Below are 22580 nucleotides of genomic sequence, written 5' to 3' on the forward strand. Positions count from 1 at the left end.
ATTGATGTCAGTTGGCCATTTACGGGTGCACTCTGCAAACTTTTCAGACTCCTCTGAGACCGTCAGGCTTTTTGGCAGCGTTACTTTGCTGCAGCGTTTGCTACATGCTGGCACTGAGCTGTGTTGACAAAATGCAAACATTAGCCAGCTAAAGATCTATTCCTGTCATTCATCTGATTTCTGATTTTTACTGTGGGATTGGACAGATGGAGCAGCATCGACTAAGAGCGTGCAGTAGCATGTTCTGCTGTTTAGCAAGAAGTTGAAGAGTGTAACCTTGTCTCTCTGTGTGTGTGTGTGTGTGTGTGTGTGTGCGTGTGGTTGTCCTCCACGAGGTACTGTCAAGTGAGCAAGTGGGCTGGAGCCCTGTTGTCCTCTTTACCCAGTTGGACACTGCTGTTGTGCTGAGAAACTTTCCCGCTCCAGTGAGCACACACCTGTTCTGTCACACCCGTCTCACCTGAACACATGGTACCCACTGTGCCAATGACAGGATGTGCCAAGCCTTTAAACCTGCTCTTCTACCTGCTGACTGCCTCTGCTAACATTCCACCAAAGACACACACATACACACACACCCTCTTGCTTTCCCTTTAGGGTCTCTCTCTTGTGTTCATCTATTAGTGTCTTTTAGATAAATCTATCTGGTTTCATATTTAAAAAAGTAACCAGATAGCAGTCACATTAGGATTTTTCATAATCCTAATAGTGACATTCACTGATGACTGAAGGAAATAGCCTCTTTATCATTTTGCCCCAGCTCAGTGACACGACCTTTCAGGCTTTCTGTGTTCATATTCCGCTCACAGCTTACACGAGAGCGCTCCATTTACAACCTGTCGTGTGGCCTAATCTGCATGAGCTTGAGCAGTGACTAATGTTAGCACATGAGATTCCTGAATTTGCATTTTCATTTTTATTTAATCCAATTACGCACCTGCGCCACGCTCTCGGTGTTATTAGCTGGACCCTTAGTGAACTAGCTGCAGGTAGCTCAAGTATAAAAACCTCCTGGGGTTCGGATATAAAGGTCACAGAGCACTACCCTATCCATAAGAACAGTACTGTTATTCTGTACAGTACCTCTACTACACTGATGAGCAATACAAATTAGAACATTAGCATTACATGTTTCTTACTGTGTTTCCTCTCAGGGTTGATATCACGGTGTAAAGGATCATGTTTCAATAGAAACTATTTAACATATTAGATATTTTTAAGCTGTGTTAGTGATTGTCTGGCAAATGGTTGGTTTTGGCTGGCAAATGATCTTTTTTTTTGTATGCTTATTTACAATGAACCAAAGAAGTTTATTCTCACTCACTCACTCACTCACTCACTTCACATTCACTCCCATGCTCTACTCATTTATTCACTCACTCACTCACTCACTCAGTCTCTCACTTTGTTTTCTTTCTTTTTTAACTGGATATAAGTCATTTTGGTTCACACATGGTTTTAGATCTAAATCTATTTGAGCAGCTGTATTTTTTCAGTTCAGGCTCTGAGTTAGTGATCAAAAGATTGTGAAAATCCCAAGAGAGCCACGGATGAGCCCTCAAGCAAGAACCTAGACTGATTGTATCCTTCTTAAATTGTAGCTTTGGATAAATGAATCTGCTTAATGTAACTGAATCATCAAGAATTACATCCCAGTGCACTTTTCTGATTAGAAGCAGCTGATTAGATGTTAACATTTTGTACTACAATTTGTAACCGGTTACTATTTTGCACAGATTTCTTTTATACTTTCCCTTATTTTCAGTTTTAGATCTTTTGTAGACTTTAAATAAAATAGTTTTGAATTTCATATGTCTTATTTATGAGTTTGTGCTGTGGTGATTTTGGAATAAGCAGCAAAATTTAAAACAGGATTTGTTTAGGCTTTTGATTTAACATCCGCTGCCTTCACTTGAGGTACTGACCAACCATAACCCCCGGTGGTCTGATGTCGGAGCTTGTGAGCACTAGAGTCTGCTTCAGGCTCTGACTGAGCTCACAGTGAAACTGCAGCAGCTGCTCGCTAGACAGCCACAGATTAGTCTCAGGACTTTCTGTAAAAGTCTTGTGGTTTCCTTACTGATGAGGGCTGTGGAGGGATGGAGGAATGTGTTAGTTGTGTATTAAAGAACGTGAGGTTTCTGGTGAGAGTCTTTTGGTGAGGTAGACCTCATCATCCAGACTTTAAACAACCACATTCCCCTTTAAGGGCTTTGAAATCTTTAAGTGTAGACCAACTAAATGGCACAGATGCTTTAGAATTAAAAGCATATAAAAAGCTTTTGTCTGTAAATAATATAATCATGTAGTTAATTGAACACATACGTGATTACGTTATTGGGTTTATTTTCTGGATAGTAATTGTACCTTATAGTAGTCTAAATACAAATTTCTACACACAGCACTCATATCTACTAACTCCTGTTCCACACCTACAGCCATTTTTCGAGTTTTCATTGTGTAAGAAATTCCATTTTTTACTGTGAGTGGAAACTGACTGGCTCAACCCAAACCTCCACCAATGGGACTGTGATGGACATACTGATAAGCCAATAAGACAACATTTTGTCAGCCATTCAGTGTAGAGCATAATGACGTAATCCCATGAATAGGTTTTGTACTGTTGGGGGATTAAGAGTAAAGGAAGGAGGAAGAAAAAGCAGCAGTGCAGAAATCTTCAGAAACCTAAACTCATTAAATACCCTGGTTACCAATCCAGGCAGTAAAGTCTTTTTTTTCCATGAGCCTCACCTGTGTGCGTGACTGAACAGGAAGTAATTAGAGCTGATTACTCCCACTACCAAGTAGGTCTGGGTTGTTGTTCACAGGCCATTGTGTGTGTGTGTGTGTGTGTGTGTGTGTGTTGTGTGTGTTGTGTGTGTGTGTGTGTGTGTGTGTGTGTGTGTGTGCGCGTGTGTGCGTGCGTGCAGAGCAGACGGATGTAGATGTTACACAGGAGAAGTGTTTTGATCAAAGTATTGGACTCTCTTTGTGAACCAGTTCCTGGGGAAACACTGAGCTGTGCTCCACCTGAGCATCAGAGCGTATATAAATAAGCCTTATTAGAGCATGGAGACAATATGCATGATTAGTATTTACAGAAATTCATCCTGTCATTTAGATGAATGTCCTTTTGTGTATTCATAACATATTTGACTATTTATTGATTTATCCATTGATTGATTGAGCAGTTATTTATACAGTTTTAACAAAAAAGACTAATTTAAGCATTTGATGTCTAAGAACATAGATATCTTTGCTCTATCTATCTATCTATCTATCTATCTATCTATCTATCTATCTATCTATGTTATATCAGCAACATATTCTTTACTTACTATTCTTACAATCACCTAGATCTTAACTCCTTTTCTTCTCTTCCTATGTTTGGCACACAGGACTACAGTCAGAGCATCTGTGGCAGAGTTTGTCTTAATTAAGTCCAGCGTTATGAATACATGGCTTTCTCTAGACACATGGCTCATCCCTGGACCAAACCCCAGCAATGCCTGTGCAGTGAAAATGAGATGGTAGAGTGTGAATAAAAAAACGTTATGGAGAATCTCACTGAACCCCCCTCACACATAGGCTCAAAGCCCTTTACACTGTAATGGGTTTTTGCTTTTGAGTAACAGTGAATGTGGAATTGAATTGAATCCATCTGTTCCACTGGGAAGTCAGTCAAATCTCGCCGATGGCGTGTCTGTCAACTCATGGGAAGAATTACAGTAGGCTGCTATTGAAGCATGATGCAGCCTGAAACATACCAGGATCTGATTTGCTATCCAATTTGCTACATACATGCTTTTTTAAAATGTAATGAACTATATGAGAATGTCAACTTAAATCTTGTTATATTGTGTATTATTTTTTTTGCCCTGATTCAACAGTGTGTTAAATTACTTTACAATACATTCGGTCATTTGCCAATTCCAATTAGGGTGAAGTAATGTGCTTCCTCCGAGACATGTGAAGCCAGTGTTTGCATTGCATTGCATGGGATAAGGGCGTCTGCTAAAAAAAAAAAATGTTTTGCGCTACACAGGCTGTCTGAATACACTTTGAGGGAAAAACGCTGTCTTTCACATTGATGCATGGAATTAGTTTGTATCAGTCTGATTGACAGGATTCCGAAAAACTAAATCCCTCCCACCCAGAGAGCTGGAGCAATTTGACACTGGGACTCGACACATTGCCACAGATGAACTAAATGGATCACGCAATCTCCCAGTGACTGGGCGAACTTTTTTTCACAATGCTCATTTCCATGAGTATCATGGTATTATTATTAAGTTTATTGCATTGACCAACTGTATAATGAACGTTTCAGTGTTTGCAGTAGCATAAGTGTTTTGTTGCCATCACTGATCATACCTAAATCTCTTAACATACTGTGTTTCATCAGAATTATAACATGATATGATTTTTCACTCCAAGTTAATCTTTCTCCTGTAATCCTGTTCTAAATGTCTTTGTCTTTTCCTCAGGAAGCAGTTGTACATGGGTGCTAACCGCCTGGGGAAATGGGCTAAGCTTTTATTGTGGGATTAGCTGGAAAGTGACACAGAGTGTGTTTTGGGAATGCCTGTGTGATGACGTGCGCACCCTTGCTGAGCATTCAGCCTTGGCCATTATGCTAAAGCACTGAAGAGGAATGCACACATGGTTAACTGGTACATGCAATTTGCACCATGTGCTCTGCTCTGCATAATTATGCTGTCTCATTTATCCCATTGTTCAGTCTAGTTAGCGTGCACTGCCTATTTTCCCACTTAGTCGTGTGAATTTACTGTCTGTGAAAAAGACATGTAGTGAAAGATGGCTGTGTTTCCAATTACTGCACAGGTTGGATGTGGTGATTAATAGTAAATTAGTGCACCTTTCTCCTGAACACTTCCACATTTTCTAGTGCCACAAAATGAATATTAAATTGTGGGGGGAAAATCTATATAGTTTGAAATATGATTCAACATAATAACACCAATAAAGTTTACTTTCTAAAGTTCAAGAGGTAAAATATAATTTAAGCCTCTGTATTTATTTAAAAAAGCCCTTTGTGGTACTTTTTTCTTCTAACAGCATGCCTTATTAACAGTAAGCATTCTTGAAATGACCTTGAATCTCCTTCTTTAATGTCATACCAGGAGAGCTTGGGTTTTGAGATCTGGAACGCTGGCACAAATGGTGTACTGAGAGAAATGAGCAGTGACACTGTTCTATGAATTACATGCAACCAAATCTGTGTCAAATAGCCATTAGCAGAAAAACATTACCTTATTATCAGTACACATCTGTGAATTGTCTTTCAGATACAGTCAGATCTGCTGTTATTGAAAATTAATCCACATCATTAAACACATCAGGTTTTTAGATTTCAACACCACTGTGGTATAAGCAACAAAGCTAAAGTGTGATTTTTTTCTCTCTTGAATCCCATGGATTGTAAGTGGCATTCAGTTGTTCAGCTTTAATTGAAACATCAACATCATCAAGTAACAATCACAAACCATTTTCTCTTACCTCAAGGATACTTTATTCAGTCTTTTGTTTGAATTATCCAAACATTAATGAGCCAGTGCTAGGAGTATCTAAAGCCAAGGTTGTGTTTTTTTCTGTGTTAAAATCCATAGCTGAAGGAATACAGTCGGTCCAAGGACAGTGTTTCCATATGAATGCACATTGTAGCTGTCAGTCTTTTAGCACTGCCAGTCACATGACTCTCTCAGTTTTAAACCCAATTTCATAAGGAGAGGATGAGTCAAATATATGATATATTTATATATCATATTTATATAACTGCGTGGTCACCTGTAACCATGCATGTGTGTGTACAGTGCCTCTCTCATTCCTCCTGTTTATCTTCCATTTATTTCCTATTGATCAGACAATATTTTGGAGAATCTACTCTTTACATATAATGTGAGAATGAGAGTGAGAATTCCAGGCTCTGGTGGGAGTTGATATATTTATCTAACTAGCAAAAAAAAAATCTTGGCATGGTAAAGAGTGAGGATCTGATTTCAGTATGTTGTCTTAGCGCTCCTTTTGTTTGGAAAGGTGATTCTTCACAGCAGCTTTCTTTGAATAGCCACCTTTGTCATTGTTGCTCTAGACTGCTAGTTCAGGAATCTTGGACTGGGTTCAGGAACTCTGTAGAGTCAGGAGATTACTGGAGCATGGTGAGACTGTGATAACTGACACCCTTTCTCACTACACACACACACATACACACATACACACACACCATCTCACACACCCTTTGCCATGGTTTGAAGGGATCCCATTCTCTTTCTTTGGCCATTTCACTCACTTGTCCTCCCACCACGAAGATTCTATTCAGTGAGAGACTTGGTGGCACTAATCTTCTTAACACAACGATGGTATGAAGGATAGCATCTAAATAAGGTCTTTCCAAATAGCATTATCTCAAATTAACCGTATTGGTGCTACGCACGGAAGTGTATTGTGTTGCAGTGTGTGTGCTTGTGTGTGTGTGTGTGTGTGTGTGTGTACAGATATTGTGTCATGTTTTGATCGTTGCATGCAATGTTGGGATTGGTAGTTAATAAACCATGAGCAGAGTGCAGGCGTAGAGCATTTGGGAGGTGGATTTGCTGATTGGCCTCTGGGTTTTAGGCACTCAAGTGGAATATCTGGTTCACTGCCAATTTGGAGAGCGTCTCTGACCTCCTGGAATCTTCTATCAACTCCATGGCTTTTTAAGCTGCTGTGTGCACAGGAGCATTCACTTCTTCTTTCTTGATGGTCTGATGATTTTGAAATGCATAACGTGCCCTGTACTTGCTGAGGCTTTGAGTATTTTGGCCAAAAGCCATAAATCTTAATCCATCTTTATGAGAAGATGAAGAACGACTAATCAAATTACAAGAAAGGGCTCATGTATGCATGCATGGGTGCCTATGGCCATACATTTGAGTGTATGTTTGTGCATAAATCTCCTGTGCCATACCTCGTGTTTAGATGAACAGATGGAAGGAAAAAACGTATTATGATTTGTAACCCAATTAGTCTTAACTCAGTTATGGCTAATCTCCAATTCAGTCTTTCTTGTATTCAGACCGGACTGTTACTTTCCACTGCAGAAATATAAAAGAGCCCTATTTGACCTCTGACCTGAAGTGTGTCTTTTCCCTTCTGTGTCACGGTATCTTTCTCAGTTGCTGTGGTAACTGTGTCCCAGAGGCAAGATGCAAGGAAGAGAGAAAAGGAGGATGTTTAAATTACTAGGGCTATGGCCTTTTATTTATTTATTTATTTGTACAAAATTCTCTTCAGGTTTGATTTAGTCTCACTTAACAGTTAGTCTCATATCCTTTTTGTATAACACAAATAAAATAGACTTTCTTCAGGTCCATTGGGTTGGTTCCCTAGGCTGGGGAAATGCGTTACATGAGACAAATTAGAGATGAGCTAAAAATATCATCTGTTCAACCATTCGTTCACAGGCAGATTATTGTATTATCTTTACAACTGTATGGAACAAGGGTAGAAATATGATCTCTGCCTTGCACAGGCAATCTGTCTATATGTTGCTCAGTAAAGTAAGAGTCAAAAAGAGAAAAGATGCATTTGTATTTAGTATTTGTATTCAGTTTGCATTGTGGCCTAACTTTGCTGTTTGTGAATATGAAAGCATTTAATTATTTAAGTGTTGATGCTTTAGATGGTCTAATAGTAATATTTTATAAATGGGCATTTCTAAAGTAACACACTCCTCTCTCTCCTGTTAGTTTTGCTATCTTTCTTGACTTCATTATTTATTATGTAATCCATTAGGCTCTTTCTCTGCTTTCACTGATATGTTTATGTTTTTTTCTTCAAACGGATGTGCACAAGTCAGTCATCACTGAGGGAGGCTCAGGTGCCGGATAGCAAACCCACATGCTCTGGAATTTCTCTGAGACACTGAGGAGTCAGACTGATTCTCTTTTCTCTCCCTAGGCTATGGCAGTGTTTTCATGACCCTTCTTGTGAGATGAGCAAGGACAGTTGAAATCAATAGCTGAGATCAGATTTACCTCAAGCCCCTTCAAGCCTGGCTATAATTGACTGGGTGACTGGTGGTGAAATTGATTGTATGGGGGATGGGGAAGACTAAGTGTTGTTTTGAAACTGACCGCAGTGAGTGAAACATGAGATTAGCAGTAAATCATTAGCTGCTATATTAGTGACTCTATTGATGTGGCAGAGGGCAGGTCATCTATGACATGCTGAGACAAAGGAGAGAGTGATTTAAAAATAGCTTCCATGTAATGTGTTGTGTTCCTAATGGGAGCATGAGTCCAAATTATTGATTAACATTTCTCTGAACATTTTCTGAGGTAAACACTAGGTTGGCAGTTCTGAAATGTCATTTAGTCTTGAACTTAGGGTCAATCATATCAATATCACGGAATAGTCTCAATTTTGATATTTGAAAATAGTTAAGATAGGATCATTTTCTGAAAAATTGCAGTTACAGGCATTTTGATGTTTTTCTGGACTGAGAACGGAGTAGACAACTCAGCTTACTCAAAACTCAAACATAATAGATTAATGGACTTCTATTAAATGCCCTCAATATTCAGTTATATAATGTAATTAAAAAAAACTGCACCTGTTGCACTTAGGGGGTAGTGTTTCTGCCTCACAGCTTTGGGTTTACCTCCTCGATCCTGAGCATGTGATAGTGTCTGTGTGGAATTTCACAATGTAGGTTTGCTCTGGGATCTCTGGTCTTCAAAATCATATACTGTAAGTAGACATATGTACTAAGTGATAAATATGTACCTAAATTGCATGCAGGTGTCCACCATCCTTACCACAGTCTATCATTCATTCACTGGTTATTTTATATATTTTACTGTTCATTAAGTGTGAACATTATTATCTCAAAAACAGGTTTGCATTGCACTAGATTAGCTTCCCATCCTGGGTAAATTCTCTCACCTCTGGCTGAGTGTTTTTCCAGTGTAGGCTTCTGATCTACTGTGAAGCTGACCGTAAAGTAGCTGAACCCATCCAAAACAAAATGCAAGAATAACATTGATATTCTTGTCTCGGGAAATTGTATGTATGCTACAGATGGTTTAGATAGAAATTTAGGTTGAAAATACACTCTTTTCAGGGAAAAAATGTGGCTAGACCATTTATTTGGAATAAAACAGCTTTGCATGATAGCTGAGATGTTTTGATGAGCCAGCTAATCTTGTGAGTGTGTGTGTGTGTGTGTGTGTGTGGTTTTCTGTATTTGCCTCTTTTGTAGATTCTTGCAAGGACCTCACTGTCTTACCAGTGTTTTATGTTCAGTATCCTAAACATATAATAGAAGATCTCTTAATTTTTTATTAATATAAAGTAACCTACTATGAGTAATCTTTTTGCTCATTAAGGCATCCCTTGATGTCTCTGTATCCTAAGAGAAAAGCTTGGAAGGGATGGAGCAATCCTTTGACACCCCTCCAGTCTAATCTCCTTATAAATAGGCCACAATGTCTATTTTACAAGCAATAAAGCAATGTGTTCAGAAAGAGACTGCTGTGGGTTACTTCTGTGGCAGGAAATGGATCCCAGGGGGCAAGACAACAAAACTGTTCATATCTTATCCATTTTCTTCCCTTTTCTTCTGTCTTCATATGAGTTTTCTGATATTTGCATCCACTGTGTCAGTGGCCTGTGCCTCATAACCCTAGCACACTTTCTTTTGAGAGGAATGCATGAATAGAATGCAAATGAGCTGACCCTGATTTTGTACCCTCTAGTATAGAAATGTGTGTGTGCTGACTTCTGATTAGAACAGGCACCTTAACCTATTTGCATGTCTTTGCATGGTCCCTTATGAAATAAGCCGATTTTAGATGATCTAATGGAAATGAAAATTCTATGCTGAATTAAAACATTTTGTCAGGCAAAGCCAGAATATAAGCTGCAGGGCATGTACATATATATATGTATATATATATACATGTACATATATATGTATATATATATGTATATATATGTGTGTGTGTGTGTGTGTGTGTATATATATATATATATATATATATATATATATATATATATATATATATATATATATATATATATATATATATACACACACACACACACACACACATATATATATGTATATATATGTGTGTGTGTGTGTGTGTGTGTATATATATATATATATATATATATATATATATATATATATATATATATATATATATATATACACACACACATATATATATATATATATGTGTATATATATATATATATATATATATATATATATATACACACACACACACACATATATATACATATATATATATATATATATATATATATATATATATATATATATATATATATATATATATATATATATATATATATGACTTAAAGACACATTATTAATGCAAGCTCTATACACGTCTATTTTGTTTTCAATGAGTTCAGTAGCAATCACAAGACAAGCATCAGCACCATTGTATCATGACCATTAACTAGTTTAAACATGTCTCTAATAATCTTTCTCTCTCTCTCTCTCTCTCTCTCTCTCTCTCTCTCTCTCTCTCTCTCTCTCTCTCTCATATCATGGACCCATAATGCTTTGACCATTGATCACTCTCTCTTTCAGGTAAGTTATAATAGAAAGTTGAATCCTTTGCATTGTAATATAAAATCTGCTCTTCTCTCAATATTATCATTGTGTGCAGTTTAATTTTAGTTATTGACAGAAGTAAGTCTGGACTCACGTTAATAATTTGAGGATTTCCCTTCTCTGGCCCCTTATAGACTGGTTGATCATCAAGAAGTGAATAATTACAGGGATTACCCTTTCCCGGTAGTTAGTGTCTGGTAGCATTAGTGGCGTCACATGAGCTACATGCTGTAACCTGTCTCAGATCAGCTTTTGGAGAATAGTTTCCAAGGAGGAAGAGATTTGCATTCATGATAAACAATTCGAGCCTGTGCAGGAGACACAATGCATGATTGACTTCAGAGGAGTGTGCGTGGTTTGTTATGGAAACGCTTGAGTAGAAGACCTCCATGTCTTCACATTGGAAGAAAATCCAGGGACAGGAAGCGCTTTTGCAGCTGTGCACAAATTGAAAGAGGTGGTGAAATAGAGAGAGCTGTACAGCTAATTAGCTGTCAGCAGGGGTTGAGATTCTACAATGACAAGCTCATTCTGCTCTTTTTTCTGCCATTCCTCTCCCCCCCATGTTGTATGCTTTCTCCTCCTGTCTATCCTAAGGAGCATTGTGGTTACACCTGCCCTCCATCTCATTAATCAACTGTGTGTTTGTGTGTGTGTGTGTGTGTGTGTGTGTGCATGTGCGTGTATGTGTGTGTGCATGTGTGTGTGTAATTTATTGCGTTTTGTGTTGGAAGTGAATAGGGTAGAGGCAGTTTTTAAGCAGTTCTTGCTGGCATGCCTCTTTAAAGGGGCAGTATGTAATTCTTAGAGCCTCCTGCTGCTTGTGATGTGAATTACAATTGCAATGCAGTCATAAATCAGCCTTCCCTTTCTACCCAACTGATCCCATCTAATCTCCTGCATATGATATATCAATCAACTACATCGCTCATTAGTCTTTTAAGGAAAATGGGCAGAACTGATCTCTGCTTTGGGTTAAGCAGGCATATTCAGATTAAGCAAATGTGGAAAAAAATGTCTAATCCAAAGAACCACTGGTTAATGCACACTTCCTCGAAGACATATGAAGCCAGGCAAACACACCTTTTCAAAATGCTGCTTATGCTGTCTCATATAGCAATGTAAAACATTCAGAGGAAAGTGCGATTCCTGAGCTCACAGACAATCACATATGACTATGGAGTCACTGTGATTTACAGGGAGAGAGAGTATACCTTCCATCCACCCTGATACCTGGGTCAGTTTTGCTTCTAGTCTCCTGGCCATGGATGGCAGTGGCAACATTAGGACTTGAATTTGCGATATCTGAAGGCTATTGTGAGCACACTGTTGTTGTGCCACTTACTATGGAGCTTGAATACTATGATAATTACAGGACTAGGGTAAGTGACAAAAATGACAAACTGGCCATTCAAAATGGACTTTTAAACAATGATTTTACTCAGATTTCAGACTATTTAAGAACTCATTGAAGCTGCATTCAATAGAAAATTTTCTCAAAGAACAATATTCAAGCAAATAAAATGTATTACATTGCATTTGATGCCTTCTCAGTCCAATATTGAGTAAGCTACCGATGTTTCAGTCCTGCTGAAAAGCTTTTTGTGGTAAGACTGAAACACTCAGCCCTGCTGTTTTTATGATGACTTCAGCATTTAGTGTTTAAGTAGAGATTTTTCCCCAAGCAAGCCATTAAACCTATTAGAGGAGAAGCCAAAAAAATTTGAAAATCACACACAAAAATGTAAAGCTAAACATCTCATAAACATTAAAATTCTGAACAAAAGATTTTGGCAGCTGCTCAAGGTTACATCATGTCATGTTTGGAATTGATTTAAACACTGTATTTGTTCTTTTTAATCAGCATTGTTGGTCTTGTGAACTAGACGTGACCTTGCTTTGTTGTAAACTGTGGTACACTGGCCCAGGTAAACGGATGTGTACTGACAGTGTGATAATGTTAGCCTGTTTGAACATAAAAGTCACTTACTGTAAACTTACCCTGTTTTTTTCCCTTCATACTGCACAGGATATCAGTCTATCCTCGTTCCTGTTCCATACACTAATCTTAAGTTTGATAGTGTCCCATGTTAGCAGAGCTATAAGACGTTTTCTGTTCTATGTACTTTTTATGTACATACACTTTAAGGACGATTACAAAATCATTTAAAATTTTGTACTGCCAAAATCCTTACACTTATATTTTCTTACATTTTATACAGTTTATACTTTTTTATTTTTCTACCTCCTTTTGGTTTTATTTGTATCCTTAATTCCATTCCTTTCTATGTTTGAATACCGGACAGACGTAAACAGCATTTCACTGCATTTCGTACTCTGTATGTATGTGTATGTGACAAATAAAATTTGATTTGATTTGATTTGATTTTACAGCACAGCCTCATGATTTCAAAATATTTCAAGATTGTAGATAAATTTACCAATAAAATAGAAATAGTGACCAACAGTTACATTTAGTGTAATATGTTAATGATCATTGTTCATCACTAATTGCTTAATCTTGGTCAGGGTCACTGTGGACTCAGAGCTTATACTGGGAACACTGGGCAGGGGGCAGAAACATACACCCTGTATGGGTCGTTAGTCAGTTGCTATGCACACACACACACACACACACACACACACACACACACACACACATACATGTTCACACTTGTAATTTCAATCTAAATTGATGTGGGCAGAAACCCAGATGGACATTGTAAAAACTTTCACAAAAATTCCACACAACACAAACAATAACCCAAGCTCAGGGTCAAAGCAGAATCTCAGGAAGCTATGAAGCAGAAACAGTACCATGCTGCCCAATCATGGTGGACATTCACATGAAAAATCGGACATCCAAAATTTGGATAGCACATTTACCTCGCACCTCCAGTTTTTGAGCCTCTCTTTCTGAAATAAGTCCTGGTCTGGTATAAACACCAATATATAAAATCACAACTTCTTAGCATTATTTCTTACAACATATTACAATTGCAATGTATACTGTATCAATGTAGTTATTTTTATCTCTGTTACAGCGCTAAACAACAACCTTAATTAAAAATGACTGCAGCTAATTAGAATAATGCATCTGTATCGCAGAAGAAGAACTCGCACGTCTACATGATTAAAATGCTCTTATTACCATTTTGATGTAAATGCAGTGTGGTAAATAATATCCCATCATCCATGTTTAGTGTATTTGTGTGGGACTGCGTGAACGTTTCAGTTGGATCTAATTGTCTCACGGCTAATTGCTCTCGGCTGTTATCTACCAGGCTGTTAGATCCATTTAGAATATAAGAGCACTGTTTAAAACTTTTCAAGCCCTTAACTCTCAGAACAGGATGTTATTATTCTCCATAGAGATCTCCACTCTGGTTCAGTGAGAGGGTGAGCAGTGTGTGTGTCTGTGTGTGTGTGTGTGTGTGAAAGAGAGAGTGAGAGAGAGGGGAAGTAACTAGGTGAATTTGTGTAAGCTGGACTGCATTCCTGTTGGCCTGAAGCTACTTTTGCCTTCTCATATACACATTGAGGTAGGCTTTTACGGTCCTGGATCTTGGTTCAGTGGAGCCAAGGGGTAATCAAGTTTTGATGACCACACTGTTACGTACACAAGTAAATCATGCTCTTCCTGGAAAAGGGCAGAACCATAGCACTGACTGGAAACTCACTGCTCTCTACTTCATGTGATAGATGGTTTGCAGATTGTCTACCGCCACTCACCGATACTCTTACTGGCGTGTTTACATGTGCCGTTTATTGACAATATAATGTAAAAATGTTTTATGGAGGAGCGATAAAAACATCAAAATAGTTATTTATTTTAATTATTATACAAATAAGGTCAATATATTGTATTATGCAGGGAGCATTTTATACAGTAATAGTGTCATTCAAATATCGACTAGTAGTTTGCAAACTCAGTTAAATGAATAACAGAAGTTAAATGCTCGTAAGATCATACACAATAATAGTGATGTTATGTTCTATGGAAACATTTGTATTCTTGAAACTTCTGAACTGAAAAAAACAAACACATTACACAAATCTATTTTACAGTTAATATGCAAAAAAAATCCACAATAATAAAAATTCTTTCAAAAATACAAAACCAGCAAGGCCATTAAAGTGAGCCTCTAATTCTCCAGAAAACAGACCCAAAGTAGCAGATTCTATAATAATCATTAAACAATGTCAAAAGTAATGAGTAATATTAAAAGCTGAGAGGATATGAAAGCTGCTCAGAAGATATGAACGGTGTTTTAGGGACTTGGAGACTATGAAGTTTTTGTTTTTTGTCGGATATTTTGATGACGTATATTTTTTGGTTTTTGTTAAGCAGTTATGGATAAAGAGTAACATAAGAATTATAGATGGAAAGTTGCAGTTATGAAGTTAAGGTTAAGGAGTTTATTTAATTTAGGAGGTATTTAATGTTGCATACAGATTGTATAGAGCATTTTTCTTATCTAAGGAAGACATGACCATTGGGGACAGGAGAGACACTTCTTCTGAGATACTGATTATTTATTCATGGTTTTCTTGAATTTGTAGATGAGGACTTGTAGCTCTGATCAACATGATACATCATGGGACAAGGGAGGATATGATATATGTAAATCTTTTAATAAAAAATATCAGAATAGCAATGGTCCATTAATAAAAATCAATAGTTTACTTAAAAATTTTCTTTGCATAATTCACCACTTTTCCACACTACATCCTCTGCCTCTGGGGTTTCAGACTTTAATGGTGGTGTAAGCTATGCAACGTTAAGCTTCATCTGACAGGAAAAGACATTTTTCCATTGCTGAAGATTCTCTGATCCCTCCAGGTCAGCATTAAGTGCTGTAGAGATCTTAGATACTTCCTGTCTGTAAGCTTTATGTCCTTACTCAAGCTATACAATATGCCCCTGCTAACTGGATAACAAACTGTACTGTATATTACACACTAATGTGACTACCAGGCCACGACTCGGGGTGGATGGTTCAAAGCTGTCATTTCGGGGACTCTGCAAGAGTGAAGACGGGGCATAAAGAACGAGGGATTTTCCAGGGACTTCATGTCATCCCTCCAGTTCTCAGTTCTCAGTGTGATATACTATCTCAGTTGTGTATAGGGTTTAAATAGACACAGTCTGTGTAGAAAGAGGAAGTAGTAGCTACAAGTAGCCATGGACTTGAGCTCCATCTGTTGTGTGAGTTTATTGAAGATCATCAGTCATTACTAGTAATGAGAAAAGCATCTTCATTTACTTTGCCTCCCTGCACGCTTCCTTGATTTGACTATTTTTTGGCCTGCATTTTGTTTAGAATAACTCATTGATAAAATCACTGTACTCATTCTGTAAATTCTCTATACTAAAGCGAACAAGACTGTTTTTGTTGGACAGTGTACATTTTTATAACCCCAAAGTGCCACTATACATTTCCTTTCTATTAATTTAATCGGATCGCAGATGCACTATTACTGCAAGATTGCTTATCCCGGTCTTCAGTAAGATCTGCATTAGGAATTTTTTTCTATGTCTGGCTGAACTGTTGGTCTGGAGAATATATTAGAAATGTGGCACTGTGGAGTAGCTAAGCCCAGTTCTCTGGAGATGCTCTGCTTTATAGTTTGTCTGGTCTGAATCACTGTTGTCTGAACTTACATTTGGAAAAGTATGAAATGAGTGATGCTCGCTGAATCTGCTTTGTGTTGACTCTGTCAGAAGATAGTTGCGTGTTTAATGGCATTTTAAGTGCATTTTGAATGGATGTATTTTATGAGTAATGAACTCCATCACGTTCCCTCTGCAAACGGAGCCTGCTAGACAGAGGGAGGGAGGGAGGGAGAGAGAGAGAGAGAGAGAGAGAGAGAGAGAGAGATATCACAACCACATCTCAAATGGAAAGGAAGGCATCATGTTTGCTCTGTCTTTATTTGGTGGTTGAACATGAGCCAAGCATCAGCAATCAGAAAAGACACAGAGTGCAGAGAAGACCATTACAGAATTAATGGCAAAATGTTGCTAATATAAAATTGTATAAAGGTCCAACTTATAGAAGTCTGTATCACACTCATGACCTAACGAGTGACTAAAATTGTGTTACTGAGCATTTTATTGTCCCCTGATTCATGTCATGTTTTCATTTTTAACATAAATTATATGCATTCTAGCTAGTGTCTTAATGTGCCTTAATTACTAGTCGGGTAATAAATGGGTACGTATCTGAATGAGAGAGTGAGTCAGTAAATGAGTGACTTGTGAGAAAAGAAATATAATTCAGTTGGAAAATATGAAGCTTTATGGTGACAGATTGCTGTAAGAACACTGCCACAGATCTTGACTAAGGTTAAGGGTTTAGCATTGAGCCATCTGGGCTTCAACCACAGCTGTTTATAGTTCACTTTGTTAAGCTGAACTGTACTTTATGAGCCACTCGTTCATCTACAGTACCTTCAAGACTGTAATATGTGCACGGAATTTCTCTGCACATGGAGTACAGTTTTATTATTGTTGGAGTCAATTTATGTCTGTTTCTGTGCTGGATGTATGTTCCCTGCGAAACTGGTAAGATTGTAAGGTAAAACATACCCATGAAGGTCAAGAAGGTGTGTTGTTCTTTTTTTTTTTAGAAATCAACCTTTGTTTACTCAATCACCCTGATCAGTGAATACTTTGGTCTCCATACAGTATCTCTGTGAATTGATGTTTTGTTGCTGCAATGACTCCTGTACCTGATGCTAGCAAACATGTCATGATTAATGATCGAGTTATACAATTAAATGGGTAAAAAATAAGTTTAATAACCGAGCAAATGCCAGGCATGTAGTAATGACCTCCATAACATGCAGATTTTACAGATTACAGAAAGCTTCTGTTCAAAGCATTGATCCTGAAGAGCACAGAGCTCCAACACTGCTCTTTCTCTGCACACAGCAAAGCAGGATTTGTTCTCCCTGCCACAGAGAAACAGCAAAGCAAATGTTGTAAAAGCATGAGTAAAGACCAACTCAGCCTGACCTCCTGAATCACATTTAAAGTTTATTGCCCCATGAATCATACACACTAAGTTTCTATGAGCCTGAAGGGAAGTTGAGGTGCATTAGGCAGCGTTGCCCTGCGGCCTGTATTTTCTGAGAGAGTTCAGATCAACACTTCCTTTTGTTCTGCAGCCGTTCTGCTGTCATCTTTTCCACTTGAAAATGCACCCCATAACAAGCAGGGCATACCCAGTATAATAGCTGTATTGTTTTAAGTTTCTGGAACAATAATATATTTATATAAATGTCTATAATACTCTTTTCTGATGGTACTCTGCAGAAGAGCTGAGCGCTTTCCCATACTTCACAATGGCCCATTCCATGATGTGTAATTGGGTAATGAATCACTAATGAACAGGCTTGGGTGGTCTGTTTAACCAAATACTTCGGGTAAATCATCAGAGCGCTGCATATATACACTCAGATGCAACCGCACACTTGTTTGATGTGGGAAAATCTGCTTATTACTTGGTGAGTGTGTGTGCCTGTGTATCCTTCTGACCCTCATTTGGCATGATTTTATGGTTCATATTCTTCAAGGACACTACATACTATAATGGTTTGAAATTAGCAGAGGCGCAGACAGCGAGGAGGAGGAAATCAATCCTTTTTTGTGACTGAGGTTTTATTTTTAAGACAACTATTGAAGAGAGTTAAAAACCTAATGGGAAAATCTCAGCTTGTGGTTTTAAAAACTTTACTTTAACATTTTGGCTAGCTCTGAGCAAGACACTTACTCCTCAGCCATAGACATTTAATGCTCTGTATACAAAATGTTCATTTCACATAAAAGCAACAAATACAGGTGTTTAATTGCACTTATGTAAAGAAGTTTGTTTACCTAAAGAAACAAAAAGAAATGTCAATGTTATTTTCAATGTCATGTTCATTCATTATAACAAAAATGGTCCAAAGGTAAATTATTCAAAGTAAAATAGAAAAATATACATGGCTTAAGAAGAATGTAAATGTGAACGTTTTGTTACATGCTACTGTACATTCTGCCGTTTGTTTGGGAGGTTTCCTGCAATGTATTCGTATCAAATAGTGCATGCATCAGATTAATTCTAAGTGTAAATAACAACTAAAACTGTGTGTGTGTGTGTATGTGTGTGTGTGTGTCTTGGGGTGGAGGCAGCAACAAACACACAATCACAGCAGAAGCTTGGTAATAAGATGCTGATAAACAGGAACTCGTCAGGGTGAAATGGGATACAGGTGAAAGAGACTGAGACACGCGACATGCTGGGGCTGATGAAAATTGTAGTTTACTGCCTCTTTGGTAGTATATAGTATATACTGGTATATACCTTTGATCTTGCTACTAAAATAAAATAAACTTATTAATAATAATAATAATAAGAAGAAGAAGAAGAAGAATGACCCAAAAGAAAAAATCTAAATATCGAAAGAGTGGGAGTTTTAAATAATAAAGTATTAAATACGAGAAAATAATAAAAATGGAACTATTTGGTAGATGATCTTAAATATTAAGAGGGATGCTGACCTACTGACTCAACTGTAGATGTGAACTCCTGTGACTGAAAACAGCCAACACATTCCTATTAGCTTCTTTTTTTTTTTAAAACAACAATGGATGTGTGTGAGAGAGAGAGAGAGAGAGAGAGAGATGTATTTATGGAGGATGTGATGCAGAGAGGTTGCCATGGTGTTTGCAGGTTAGTGGTCATTGCTGTGGTCTCACTGCACCATGGGGTGGTTTGTGCTGGTGCTAGTGTCACTACTATAGTGCTGAATGGAGACGTTGCGCAGCTCAAGAGCTCAGGAGTACACTGCACATCAACACACCAATTACCCCTGCAGTTACAGTACAAAGCACCCGGCTATTACCTTCAGCGACACGGTCTGAGGGGCTTGGAGTAATGTGAAATGTAGGAGGAGTGCATTAGTGTTTAAATAGTAATACAATATTATATATACATTATTTAGATTCATCCTTACGGCTATCTGTTTATCTGATGCATGTGTTTGGATATGATCTGCTGGTTTTCTTAATATTATATGATTCATAGTTATTAATGTAGAGAATGAAACGGATCATATCAGTTATTTTTCCTCATAACCTGCATGCTTGAAAAAGGAATCACCTACTGTAACTGCACTGCTGTTTTCAAATGGGAGCCATTGATTTATTGACTGTCAAGCTGGTAGTGATTAATGTGGTGTGAGTCTGGGTGTATTTTTCATGCAGATTTTTTTTCCATCTGCTTTCTTCCATGTAGAAACCATTGCTAGTTTTTGAGTTAACTCTCACAGTGTTCAATTATATCTGGACCTAAAAAAAAGAGAGATTTCTCCTCTTGTAGAGGTTTTCATGTCAAGCCCTGTTATTTAGTATTTAACCAATTATGAACTGTTTAGTAATTAAAGTAAAATTAAAATAACTATTTATGAGAATGAAGATTAGACACAGAGGTACTTGAGCTACAAGAAAATGAGAGCTGGCGACTTCCAGGGACATGAGTGGCAGCGACCATTGGTGAGTAGATGTGGGCGTAGAGTATGCAAATATGGAGCAACTTGATGCAGTGACTACCAGTAGACAGTAGACTGCAAGTGATCTGAGCAAAGAGCACACACTGCTTCTCCTTCATCTCGTAGGATTTGATGTATTTATATATATATATATATATTGCTGAAATTGATATACACTCTCCCTCAAGAATGGTTCAACGTTTCATTGCAGCCCCATTGCTTATTTTTAGGTTTTCTATGACAGTCCAGTGGCCTGGGGACCTGCAGGAAAGCATAGCCAGAGGGTCTGTCATTTATTAATTTAGTTACAGTCACAGTAATCACAACCCATTATTATTGAGTTATTCCAGCAATTTGCCTGTTTAACTGGTCATTTGAATGATTAGGTTTTCATTCAAACCCCAGTAACTCAGAAACAGCCTATAAATAATGTTAGCTTGGACCTATTGTGTACTGTGTAAGCTCCAAGGCACTAATAAGCAGACAAAATATTATTGTCCACATTTAAATAAAGTGCATGAAATAAATCTGAACTGAGGGTGTGAGTAGAATTTATTATTTAGTTAGTGGAAACGTTGGCTACAATTACTAGGACACACACAGTCTCTCTTTCATTCTCTTTCTTTTTTGCAGTAAGTTAGAAAAATCAGTTGTGAACTGTTAAGCACAAAGGAAACAGAAATCAATTAGATATGATTTAGGCTTTCTAACTGAACGTTCTAATTAATCCGTCAGTATTTTACATTTTTTATTGACTATGGAAACTTTTAATAATATTGATCATGGATGTTGCTCAGCAAACACATTTTTATTGTAATTGCAACAAGTATCTAAAAATAAATAAATAAATATTTTAAATGTTTCAATTTATCCTTTGGTGTGTGTGTGCCCTGCGATGGGTTGGCACTCCGTCCAGGGTGTATCCTGCCTTGATGCCCAATGACGCCTGAGATAGGCACAGGCTCCCCGTGACCCGAGGTAGTTCGGATTAGCGGTAGAAGATGAATGAATGAATTTATCCTTTGAGTAAGCTAGAGTAGATTGTGGCAAGAAAAAACTCCCTGAGATGAAATGAAGAAGAAACCTTGAGAGGAATGAGGCTCAATAGGAAACACATTCACACTTGTGTAATAATAAATTATTTCACTTCTATTACTCTGGACTCTATGCTCAACAAGCATTTGTGTAAAAAGGAATTTGACTTTAGTTACTTGACTTTTACTAACTAAAAATGACTTTTACTAAAAAGTCTATTTTGCTATCATTGGAGACTTGAGTGCAAAATAAATCCAGTCCTTAAGCTATCATTGCGATTGTAGTTCTAAACCATAGTAGCAAAACTGTTCATATCAAATATGGGTCCAAAGCCATCGGCATGGTTTCTAAGTGCTACCATCCACAGTATTCAGCTGTATCTTCAGGCTGAATATGTGGGTCATCCTCAGCAGCCACAAGTGGTTTCTAAGTGATGAGTCTCCAACCAGAAGTTGATGGATAGAGGATCAGGCTGGTCCAGAGAGCAGACAAGGTCAGTATCTCAGGAGTCACATGTGAGGCGAGAGACAGAAAGACAGATTATCATTGTAGGTATTTCCTCTCATCAGAGTTTAAGATTGAAGGTTTTCTTTGTCTTTGACATAGTAAAAACAACATTGATGTATTCTTTGATTTGTTGTACAAGATGTGATACAAACAGAACATATTTAAAGAGTTTTTAAGGACAATAAACCTTAGGAACATTTCCAGACACCTTCTTTGATCATTGTGCTAGTTTAAAGCACATTTGCCTGTTTTTTTTCTGGATTCTTCCAGATACACATTTTTCAGTTAAAGCACAAATCCATATACTGTAAACACCTGCTCAGCTGGAGACACATGAACATTGTAAGGCAATATCTGGAGATTATTGGCTGTGCAGAAATGTGGATGAAACTGAAGCTGTGTGCTATGGGTGATTATTCAATATTGATATGGTTACAGATGGATTTTCCAGTACAGGTGTAGGTTATATGAATGAATGTGTTCTAACTTAATAAGCAGGACTCTTGGCATTGCCTCATCATTACACTCTGTTGCATTGCTGGGGAGCTGATCTCACTTCCAGTTTTGACAACATCAGGATGCATATATGTCAACTACATCCACTGAGAATATTTTATGAATATTACACCATACCATATCATTTCAGGCTTTTCACCATTGAGCCGTATGCCAGCCTTTGCATTAAGCACATAAACATGCCAACTACATAGCAACATAAACATGAAATATGCTTAAATAATTGTACTAGATGTGCCAGTGTGTCTGTATAAAAGGCTGATTGAATGTATAATCAACATTTCCAGGCATGTCTTTACAAGACTGACTGGTAGGAAGAATGTACAATGTT

At 37.6% G+C, this 22580-nt stretch overlaps 1 protein-coding gene across 3 annotated transcripts in view; it reads left to right on the top strand.

The window, feature by feature from the left end:
- The window catches only part of ptk7b (protein tyrosine kinase 7b), a 90982-nt gene that overhangs the window by 27485 nt on the left and 40917 nt on the right, over positions 1–22580 (top strand). Inside the window, exon 1 of one of the 3 annotated variants that reach the window (XM_060872739.1) lies at positions 21654–21719. The exons of the other annotated variants lie outside the window; for them this stretch is intronic. The gene's annotated coding sequence lies outside the window, so the exon portion shown is untranslated. Of the gene's footprint in view, positions 1–21653; positions 21720–22580 lie in introns of those variants that run through there. 3 annotated transcript variants of the gene reach the window in all.

This window comes from Tachysurus vachellii, chromosome 6 (genome assembly GCF_030014155.1).
Source record: "Tachysurus vachellii isolate PV-2020 chromosome 6, HZAU_Pvac_v1, whole genome shotgun sequence".
Lineage (NCBI taxonomy): Eukaryota > Metazoa > Chordata > Actinopteri > Siluriformes > Bagridae > Tachysurus > Tachysurus vachellii.